Here is an 11,982-nt window from a genome sequence, read left to right as displayed (position 1 = left end):
AGAGGCGAACGGAAAAGAGAGGGCAAATAAAACGGCAAGGGTGAAGTGGGGGAGAGGAAAACGAGAGGCAAATGGCAAATAATGTAATGCGAAGGATAAGAGTTGTGATGGGTACTTGGTATGTCTTGACTTGGCGTAGATCTCCCCGGCAACGGCGCCAGAAATCCTTCTTGCTACCTCTTGAGTACTGTGTAGGTTTTCCCTTGAAGAGGAAAGGGTGATGCAGTAAAGCAGCGCAAGTATTTCCCTCAGTTTTTGAGAACCAAGGTATCAATCCAGTATGAGACCACGCACGAGTCACCTCGTACCTACACAAACAAATAAGAACCTCGCAACCAACGCAATAAAGGGGTTGTCAATCCCTTCACGACCACTTGCAAGAGTGAGATCTGATAGAGATGATAATAATAAGATAAATATTTTTGGTATTTTTATGATATAGATTGAAAGTAAAGATTGCAAAATAAAGTAGATCGGAAACTTGTATGATGGAAAATAGATCCGGGGGCCATAGGTTTCACTAGTGGCTTCTCTCAAGATAGCATAAGTATTACGGTGGGTGAACAAATTACTGTCGAGCAATTGATAGAAAAGCGAATAATTATGAGAATATCTAGTTATGATCATGTATATAGGCATCACGTCCGTGACAAGTAGACCAAAACGATTCTGCATCTACTACTATTACTCAATACATCGACCGCTATCCAGCATGCATCTAGAGTATTAAGTTCATAAGAACAGAGTAACGCCTTAAGCAAGATGACATGATGTAGAGGGATAAACTCATGCAATATGATATAAACCCCATCATTTTATCCTCGATGGCAACAATACAATACGTGTCGGTTCCCTTTCTGTCACTGGGATCGAGCACCGCAAGATTGAACCCAAAGCTAAGCACTTCTCCCATTGCAAGAAAGATCAATCTAGTAGGCCAAACCAAACTGATAGATCGAAGAGACTTGCAAAGATAAACCAATCATACATGAAAGAATTCAGAGAAGATTCAAATATTGTTCATAGATAATCTGGATCATAAAACCACAATTCATCGGATCTCGACAAACACACTGCAAAAAGAAGAGTTACATCGAATAGATCTCCAAGAGAATCGAGGAGAACTTTGTATTGAGATCGAAAGAGAGAGAAGAAGCCATCTAGCTACTAGCTATGGACCCGAAGGTCTGAGATAAACTACTCACACATCATCGAAGAGGCCATGGAGTTGATGTAGAGGCCCTCCGTGATCAATGCCCCCTCCGACGGAGCTCCCGAAAAGGCCCCAAGATGGGACTCTTGGGTACAGAAGGTTGCGGCGGTGAAAATAGGGTTTCGTGGTGCTCCTGGATGTTTGTGGGGTATATGGATATATATGTTGGGGAACGTAGCAATAATTCAAAATTTTCCTATGTGTCACCAAGATCAATCTAGGAGATGCTAGCAACGAGAGATAAGGAGTGCATCTTCATACCCTTGAAGATCGCTAAGCGGAAGCGTTACAAGAACGTGGTTGATGGAGTCGTACTCGCGGCGATTCAAATCGCGGAAGATCTGATCTAGCGCCGAACGGACGACGCCTCCGCGTTCAACACACGTACAGCCCGGGGACGTCTCCTCCTTCTTGATCCAGCAAGGGGAGAGGAGAAGTTGAGGGAGAACTCCGGCAGCACGACTGCGTGGTGGTGGAGCTCGTGGTGTTCCTGCAGGGCTTCGCCAAGCTCTACGGAGGAGAAGGAAGAGTTGGAGGAGGGAGGGGCTGCGCCAGGGAAGGGGTGCGACTGCCCTCTATCTACCTCACTATATATAGGGGGAAGGGGGTGGAGGAGGCGCCCTAGGGTTCCCTAGGGGAGGGGCGGCGGCCACAGGGGAAACCCTGGATGGGTTTGGGCGCCCCCAACCCCTAGGAAACTTGCCCCCCAAGCCGGGAGGGTGGCTGCCCTAGGGGAGGCGCCCCCACCTCTCCACTTTACGTGAGAGGGGTTGGGAGGGGCGCACAGCCCCTTAGTGGGCTGGTGTGCCCCCTCGGCCCATAAGGCCCCCCAACGCTTGCCAGGGCCTCCGAAACACCTTTCGGTCACACTGGTCGTCACCTGGTACTCCCAGAACAATTCCGGAATCCAATACCCTTCGTCCAATACATCGATCTTCACCTCCGGACCATTCCGGAGTTCCTCGTCATGTCCGGGATCTCATCCGGGACTCCGAACAAACTTCGGTAACCACATACTATTTCCCATAACAACTCTAGCGTCACCGAACCTTAAGTGTGTAGACCCTACGGGTTCGGGAACCATGTAGACATGACCGAGATGTTCTCCGGCCAATAACCAACAGCGGGATATAGATACCCATGTTGGCTCCCACATGTTCCACGATGATCTCATCGGATGAACCACGATGTCGGGGATTCAATCAATCCCGTATACAATTCCCTTTGTCCACCGGTATGTTACTTGCCCGAGATTCGATCGTCGGTATCCCAATACCTCGTTCAATATCGTTACCGGCAAGTCTCTTTACTCGTTCCGTAACGCATGATCCCGTGGCTAACTCATTAGTCACATCGAGCTCATTATGATGATGCATTACCGAGTGGGCCCAGAGATACCTCTCCATCATATGGAGTGACAAATCCCAGTCTCGATTCGTGCCAACCCAACAGACACTTTCGGAGATACCTGTAGTGCACCTTTATAGCCACCCAGTTACTTTGTGACGTTTGGTACACCCAAAGCATTCTTACGGTATCTGGGAGTTGCACAATCTCATGGTCTAAGGAAATGATACTTGACATTAGAAAAGCTCTTAGCAAACGAACTACACGATCTTGTGATATGCTTAGGATTGGGTCTTGTCCATCACATCATTCTCCTAATGATGTGATCCCGTTATCAATGACATCCAATGTCCATGGTCAGGAAACCATAACCATCTATTGATCAATGCGCTAGTCAACTAGAGGCTTACTAGGGACATGCTGTGTTCTATGTATTCACACATGTATTACGGTTTCCAGTTAATACAATTATAGCATGGACAATAGACAATTATCATGAACAAGGAAATACAATAATAACCATTTTATTATTGCCTCTAGGGCACATTTCCAACAGTCTCCCACTTGCACTAGAGTCAATAATCTAGTTCACATCACTATGTGATTGTAATGAATCCAACACCCATGGGTTTTGTTCATATCTCGCTTGTGAGAGAGGTTTATTAGTCAATGGGTCTGAACCTTTCAGATCCATGTGTGCTTTACAAATCTCTATGTCATCTTGTAGATGCAGCTACCACGCGCTACTTTGAGCTATTACAAATAACTTCTCTACTATACGAATCCGGTTTACTACTCAGAGTCATCCGGATTAGTGTCAAAGTTTGCATCGACGCAACCCTTTACGACGAACTCTTTTACCACCTCCATAATCGAGAAAATTCCTTAGTCCACTAGTTACTAAGGATAAGTTCGACCGCTGTCATGTGATCCATTCCTGGATCACTCTTGTACCCCTTGACTGACTCATGGCAAGGCACACTTCAGGTGCGGTACACAACATAGCATATTGTACAGCCTATGTCTAAAGCATAGGGGACGACCTTCGTCCTTTCTCTCTCTTCTACCATGGTCAGGTCTTGAGTCTTACTCAATACTCACACCTTGTAACATAGCCAAGAACTCCTTCTTTGCTGATCTATTTTGAACTCCTTCAAAATCTTGTCACGGTATGTATTCATTTGAAAGTACTATTAAGCATTTTTTGATCTATCCTTATAGATCTTGATGCTCAATGTTCAAGTAGCTTAATCCAGTTTTTCCATTGAAAAACACTTTTCAAATAACCCTGCATGCTTTCCAGAAATTCTACATCATTTGTGATCAACAATATGTTAACAACATATACTCATCAAAAATTCTATAGTGCTCCCACTCACTTCTTAGGAAATACAAGTTTCTCATAAACTTTGTATAAACCCAAAATCTTTGATCATCTCATCAAAGCGTACATTCCAGCTCTGAGATGCTTACTCCAGTCCTTAGAAGGATTGCCGGAGCTTTGCATACTTGTTAGCATCTTTCAGGATCGACAAAACCTTCTGGTTGTATCACATACAACCTTTCCTCAAGAAAATCGTCGAGGAAACAATGTTTTGACATCCTATCTGCAAGATTTCATAAATAATGCAGTAACTCCTAACATAATCCCAGCAGACTCTTAGCATCGCTACGAGTGAGAAAGTCTCATCGTAGTCAAATCATTGAACTTGTCGGAAAACATCTTAACGACAAGTCGAGCTTTCTTAATGGTGACACTTACCATCACTGTCCGTCTTCCTTTTAAAATCCATCTACACCCAACAGCCTTACGACCATCAAGTAGTTCTTCCAAAGTCTATACTTTGTTTTATACATGGATCCTCTCTCGGATTTTATGGCCTCGAGCCATTCGTCAGAATCCGGGCCCACCATCGCTTCTCCATAGCTCGTAGGTTCATTGTTGTCTAGCAACATGACTTCCAAGATAGGATTACGTACCACTCTGAAGTAGTACGCATCCTTGTCGACCTACGAGGTTTGGTAGTGACTTGATCCGAAGTTTCATGATCACTATCATAAGCTTCCACTTCAATTGGTGTAGGTGCCACAGGAACAACTTCATGTGCCCTGCTACACACTAGTTGAAGTGACGGTTCAATAACCTCATCAAGTCTCCACCATCCTCCCACTCAATTCTTTCGAGAGAAACTTTTCCTCGAGAAAGGACATGTTTCTAGAAACAATCACTTTTGCTTCCGGATCTGAAATAGGAGGTATACCCAACTATTTTGGGTATTCTATGAAGATGCATTTATCTGCTTTGGGTTCGATCTTATCAGCCTGAAACTTTTTCACATAAGTGTCGCAACCCCAAACTTTTAAGAAACGACAGCTTAGGTTTTTCTAAACCATAGTTCATACGGTGTCGTCTCAACGGAATTGTGTGGTGCCCTATTTAAAGTGAATGCGGTTGTCTCTAATGCCTAACCCATAAACGATAGTGGTAATTTGATAAGAGACATCATGGTATGCACCATATCCAATAGGGCGCAGTTATGATGTTCGGACACACCATCACACTATGGTGTTCCAGGCGGTATTAGTTGTGAAACAATTTCCACAGTGTCTTAATTGTGTGCCAAACTCGTAACTCAGATATTCATCTCTATGATCATATAATAGACATTTTATCCTCTTGTCACGACGATCTTCAACTTCACTCTGAAATTACTTAAACCTTTCAATAATTCATACTTGTGTTTCATCAAGTAAATATACTCAGCATCTACTCAAATCATCTATGAAGTAAGAACATAACGATATCCACTGCGTGCCTCAGCACTCATTGGACTGCACACATCAAAATGTATTACTTCCAACAAGTTGTTTTCTTGTTCCATCTTACTGAAAACGAGGTCTTTCAGTCATCTTGCCCATGTGGTATGAATTGCATGTCTCAAGTGATTCAAAATCAAGTGAGTCCAAACGATCCATCTGTGTGGAGTTTCTTCATGCATGTCTACCAATAGACATGGTTCGCATGTCTCAATCTTTTCAAAAACGAGTGAGTCCAAAGATCCATCAACATGGAGCTTCTTCATGCGTTTTATACCAACATAACTCAAATGGCAGTGCCACAAGTATGTGGTACTATCATTACTATCTTATATCTTTTGGTATGAACATGTGTATCACTACGATCGAGATTCAATAAACCATTCATTTTAGGTGCAAGACCATTGAAGGTATTATTCAAATAAACAGAGTAACCATTATTCTCCTTAAATGAATAACCGGATGGCGATAAACATAATCCAATCATGTCTATGCTCAATGCAAACACCAAATAACAATTATTTCGGTTTAACACCAATCCCGATGGTGGAGGGAGCGTGCGATGTTTGATCACATCAACCTTGGAAACACTTCCAACACATATCGTCATCTCACCTTTAGCTAGTCTCCGCAGCCTTTTATTTCGAGTTACTAACACTTAGCAACCGAACCGGTATTTATTACCCTTGTGCTACTAGGAGTACTAGTAAAGTACACAATACTATAATGTATATTCAAAATACTTCTGTCGACCTTGCCAGCCTTCTCATCTACCAAGTATCTAGGGTAGTTCTGCTTCAGTGACCGTTCCCCTCATTACAGAAGCACTTAGTCTCGGGTTTGGGTTCAACCTTGGGTTTCTTCACTAGAGCAGCAACTGATTTGCCGTTTTGTGAAGTATCCCTTCTTTCCCTTGCCCTTCTTTAAACTTGTGGTTTAACCATCAACAATTGATGCTCCTACTTGATTTCTACTTTCGCGGTGTCAAACATCACGAGTTGCTCAAGGATCATCATGTCTATCCCTGATATGTTATAGTTCATCACGAAGCTCCAATAGCTTGGTGGCAGTGACAATGGAGAACCATCACTATCTCATCTGGAAGATTAACTCCCACTCGATTCAAGCGATTGTAGTACTCAGACAATCTGAGCACATACTCAACGATTGAGCTTTTCTCCCTTAGTTTGCGGGCTTAAGAAACTTGTCAGAGGTCTCATACCTCTTGACGTGGGCACTAGTCTGAAATCCCAATTTCAGTCTTTGGATCATCTCATATGTTCTGCGACGTTTCAAAAAACGTCTTTGGTGCCACAATTCTAAACCATTAGCATTACGCATTGAACTATCATGTAGTCATCAAAACGTGTATGTCAGTGTTGGGGAACGTAGCAATTTCAAAAAAATTCCTATGCACACGCAAGATCATGGTGATGCATAGCAACGAGAGGGGAGAGTGTTGTCCACGTACCCTCGTAGACCGAAAGCAGAAGCGTTAGCACAACGCGGTTGATATAGTCGTACATCTTCACTATCCGACCGATCAAGTACCGAAAGCACGGCACCTCCGAGTTCTGCACACGTTCAACTTGATGACGTCCCTCGAACTCCGATCCAGCCGAGTGTTGAGGGAGAGTTTCGTCAGCACGACGGAGTGGTGGTGATGATGATGATGATGTTCTACCGACGCAGGGCTTCGCCTAAGCACCGCTACGATATGACCGAGGTGGATTATGGTGGAGGGGGGCACCACACACGGCTAAGAGATCAAGAGATCAATTGTTGTGTCTTTGGGGTGCCCCCTGCCCCCGTATATAAAGGATTGGAGGAGGGGGAGGGCCGGCCCTCTCTATGGCGCGCCCTAGGGGAGTCCTACTCCCACCGGGAGTAGGATTCCCCCTTTCCTAGTAGAACTAGGAGTCCTTCCAAGTAGTAGGAGTAGGAGGGAAGGAAAGGGAAGGGAAAAGGAGAAGGAAGGAAGGGGGCGCCCCCCCTCCCTAGTCCAATTCGGACCAGCCCATGGGGAGGGGTGCGGCCACCCTTTGAGGCCTTTCTCTCCTTTCCCGTATGGCCCATTAAGGCCCAATACGAATTCCCGTAACTCCCCGGTACTCCCGAAAATACCTGAATCACTCGGAACCTTTCCGATGTCCGAATATAGTCGTCCAATATATCGATCTTTATGTCTCGACCATTTCGAGACTCCTCGTCATGTCCCCGATCTCATCCAGGACTCCGAACTCCTTCGGTACATCAAAACACATAAACTCATAATATAACCGTCATCGAACTTTAAGCGTGCGGACCCTACGGGTTCGAGAACTATGTAGACATGACCGAGACACGTCTCCGGTCAATAACCAATAGCGGAACCTGGATGCTCATATTGGCTCCTACATATTCTACGAAGATCTTTATCGGTCAAACCGCATAACAACATACGTTGTTCCCTTTGTCATCGGTATGTTACTTGCCCGAGATTCGATCGTCGGTATCTCAATACCTAGTTCAATCTCGTTACCGGAAAGTCTCTTTACTCGTTCTGTAACACATCATCCCGCAACTAACTCATTAGTTGCAATGCTTGCAAGGCTTATAGTGATGTGCATTACCGAGTGGGCCCAGAGATACCTCTCCGACAATCGGAGTGACAAATCCTAATCTCGAAATATGCCAACCCAACAAGTACCTTTGGAGACACCTGTAGAGCACCTTTATAATCACCCAGTTACGTTGTGATGTTCGGTAGCACACAAAGTGTTCCTCCGGTAAACGGGAGTTGCATAATCTCATAGTCATAGGAACATGTATAAGTCATGAAGAAAGCAATAGCAACAAACTAAACGATCAAGTGCTATGCTAACGGAATGGGTCAAGTCAATCACATCATTGTCTAATGATGTGATCCCGTTAATCAAATGACAACTCATGTCTATGGCTAGGAAACTTAACCATCTTTGATTTAACGAGCTAGTCAAGTAGAGGCATACTAGTGACATACTGTTTGTCTATGTATTCACACATGTATTATGTTTCCGGTTAATACAATTCTAGCATGAATAATAAACATTTATCATGATATAAGGAAATAAATAATAACTTTATTATTGCCTCTAGGGCATATTTCCTTCAGTCAGATGTTTCCCAACATCTATAGACGACGCTCGAGGTTCAGCACACTGAGCGGTGCATTAAGGACATAATCCTTCTGTGCAGCAATGAGGACAATCCTCAGTTTACAGACCCAGTCCGCATAATTGCTACTGTCAACTCTCAACTAAATTTTCTCTAGGAACATATCTAAAATATAGAACCAAAGCGTGAGCTACGACATAATTTGCAAAGACCTATTGACTATGTTCATAATAATTAAGTTCATATAATCAAATTATTCAATGAACTCCCACTTAGATAGACACCCCTCTAGTCATCTAAGTGATACATGATCCGAGTCAACTAGGCCGTGTCCGATCATCACGTGAGACGGACTAGTCATCATCGGTGAACATCTTCATGTTGATCGTATCTTCTATACGACTCATGTTCGACCTTTCGGTCTTCCGTGTTCCGAGGCCATGTATGTACATGCTAGGCTCGTCAAGTCAACCTAAGTGTGTTACGTGTGTAAATCTGGCTTACACCCGTTGTATGCAAACGTTAGAATCTATCACACCCGATCATCATGTGATGCTTCGAAACAACGAACCTTCGCAACGCTGCACAGTTAGGGGGGACACTTTCTTGAAATTTTAGTGAGGGATCATCTTATTTATGCTACCGTCGATCTAAGCAAATAAGATGTAAACATGACAAACATCACATGCAAATCATAAAGTGACATGATATGGCCAATATCATCTTGCGCCTTTGATCTCCATCTTCGAGGCGCGGCATGAACACCATCATCACCGGCATGACACCATGATCTCCATCATCGTGTCTTCATGAAGTTGCCCCGCCAACTATTACTTCTACTACTATGGCTAACGGTTAGCAATAAAGTAAAGTAATTACATGGCGTTTCATTGACACGCGGGTCATAAATAAATTAAGACAACTCCTATCGCTCTTGCCGGTTGTCATACTCATCGACATGCAAGTCGTGATTCCTATTACAAGAACATGATCAATCTCATACATCACATATATCATTCATCACATCCTTTTGGCCATATCACATCACATAGCAAACCCTGCAAAAACAAGTTAGACGTCCTCTAATTGTTGTTGCATGTTTTACGTGGCTGTTATGGGTTTCTAGCAAGAACGTTTCTTACCTACGCAAAACTACAATGGTGATATGCCAATTGCTATTTACCCTTCATAAGGACAATTTCATCGAATCCGATCCGACTAAAGTGGGAGAGACAGACACCCGCCAGCCACCTTATGCATCAAGTGCATGTCAGTCGGTGGAACCAGTCTCACGTAAGCGTACGTGTAAGGTCGGTCCGGGCCGCTTCATCCCACAATGCCGCCGGATCAAGATAAGACTAGTAACGGTAAGCAAATTGAACAAATCATCGCCCACAACTGCTTTGTGTTCTACTCGTGCATGGAATCTACGCATAGACCTAGCTCGTGATGCCACTGTTGGGGAACGTAGCAATAATTCAAAGTTTTCCTACGTGTCACCAAGATCAATCTAGGAGATGCTAGCAACGAGCGAGAAGGAGTGCATCTTCATACCCTTGAAGATCGCTAAGCGGAAGCGTTACAAGAACGTGGTTGATGGAGTCATACTCGCGGCGATTCAAATAGCGGAAGATCTGATCTAGCGCCGAACGGACGGTACCTCCGTGTTCAACACACGTACAGCCCGGGGACGTCTCCTCCTTCTTGATCCAGCAAGGGGAGAGGAGAAGTTGAGGGAGAACTCCGGCAGCACGACGGCGTGGTGGTGGACCTCCTGGTGTTCCTGCAGGGCTTCGCCAAGCTCTACGGAGGAGAAGGAAGAGTTGGAGGAGGGAGGGGCTGCGCCAGGGAAGGGGTGCGGCTGCCCTCAATCTACCTCACTATATATAGGGGGAAGGGGGTGGAGGAGGCGCCCTAGGGTTCCCTAGGGGAGGGGCGGCGGCCATAGGGGAAACCCTAGATGGGTTTGGGCGCCCCCAACCCCTAGGAAACTTGCCCCCCAAGCCGGGAGGATGGCTGCCCTATGGGAGGTGCCCCCACCTCTCCACTTTACGTGAGAGGGGTTGGGAGGGGCGCACAGCCCCTTAGTGGGCTGGTGTGCCCCCTCCCCTTGGCCCATAAGGCCCCCCAACGCTTGCCGGGGCCTCCGAAACACCTTTCGGTCACGCTGGTCGTCACCCGGTACTCCGAGAACAATTCCGGAATCCAATACCCTTCGCCCAATATATCGATCTTCACCTCCGGACCATTCTGGAGTTCCTCGTCATGCCCGGGATCTCATCCGGGACTCCGAACAACCTTCGGTAACCACATACTATTTACCATAACAACTCTAGCGTCACCGAACCTTAAGTGTGTAGACCCTACGGGCTCGGGAACCATGTAGACATGACCGAGACGTTCTCCGGCCAATAACCAACAGCGGGATCTGGATACCCATGTTGGCTCCCACATGTTCCACGATGATCTCATCGGATGAACCACGATGTCGGGGATTCAATCAATCCCGTATACAATTTCCTTTGTCCACTGGTATGTTACTTGCGCGAGATTCGATCGTCGGTATCCCAATACCTCGTTCAATCTCATTACCGGCAAGTCTCTTTACTCGTTCCGTAACGCATGATCCCGTGGCTAACTCATTAGTCACATTGAGCTCATTATGATGATGCATTACCGAGTGGGCCCAGAGATACCTCTCCGTCATACGGAGTGACAAATCCCAGTCTCGATTCATGCCAACCCAACAGACACTTTCGGAGATACCTGTAGTGCACCTTTATAGCCACCCAGTTATGTTGTGACGTTTGGTACACCCAAAGCATTCCTACGGTATCCGGGAGTTGCACAATCTCATGGTCTAAGGAAATGATACTTGACATTAGAAAAGCTCTTAGCAAACGAACTACACGATCTTGTGCTATGCTTAGGATTGGGTCTTGTCCATCACATCATTCTCCTAATGATGTGATCCCGTTATCAATGACATCCAATGTCCATGGTCAAGAAATCATAACCATCTATTGATCAACGCGCTAGTCAACTAGAAGCTTACTAGGGACATGTTGTGTTCTATGTATTCACACATGTATTACGGTTTCCAGTTAATACAATTATAGCATGAACAATAGAAAATTATCATGAACAAGGAAATACAATAATAACCATTTTATTATTGCCTCTAGGGCATATTTCCAACAATATATAGGAGGACGAAGTAGGTCGGTGGAGCAACGAGGGGCCCACGAGGGGGGAGGGCGCGCCCAGGGGGTAGGCGCGCCCCCTGCCTCGTGGCCGCCTCGTTGATTGCTTGACGTCCACTCCAAGTCATCTGGATCACGTTTGTTCCAAAAATCACGCTCCCGAAGGTTTTATTCCGTTTGGACTCTGTTTGATATTCATTTTCTACGAAACACTAAAATAGGCCAAAAAAATAGCAATTTGGGTTGGGCCTCCGGTTAATAGGTTAG

Source organism: Triticum urartu, chromosome 5A (genome assembly GCF_056163025.1).
Source record: "Triticum urartu cultivar PI428250 chromosome 5A, HENAU_Tu73, whole genome shotgun sequence".
NCBI lineage: Eukaryota > Viridiplantae > Streptophyta > Magnoliopsida > Poales > Poaceae > Triticum > Triticum urartu.
Note: the sequence above shows the minus strand (reverse complement) of the source record.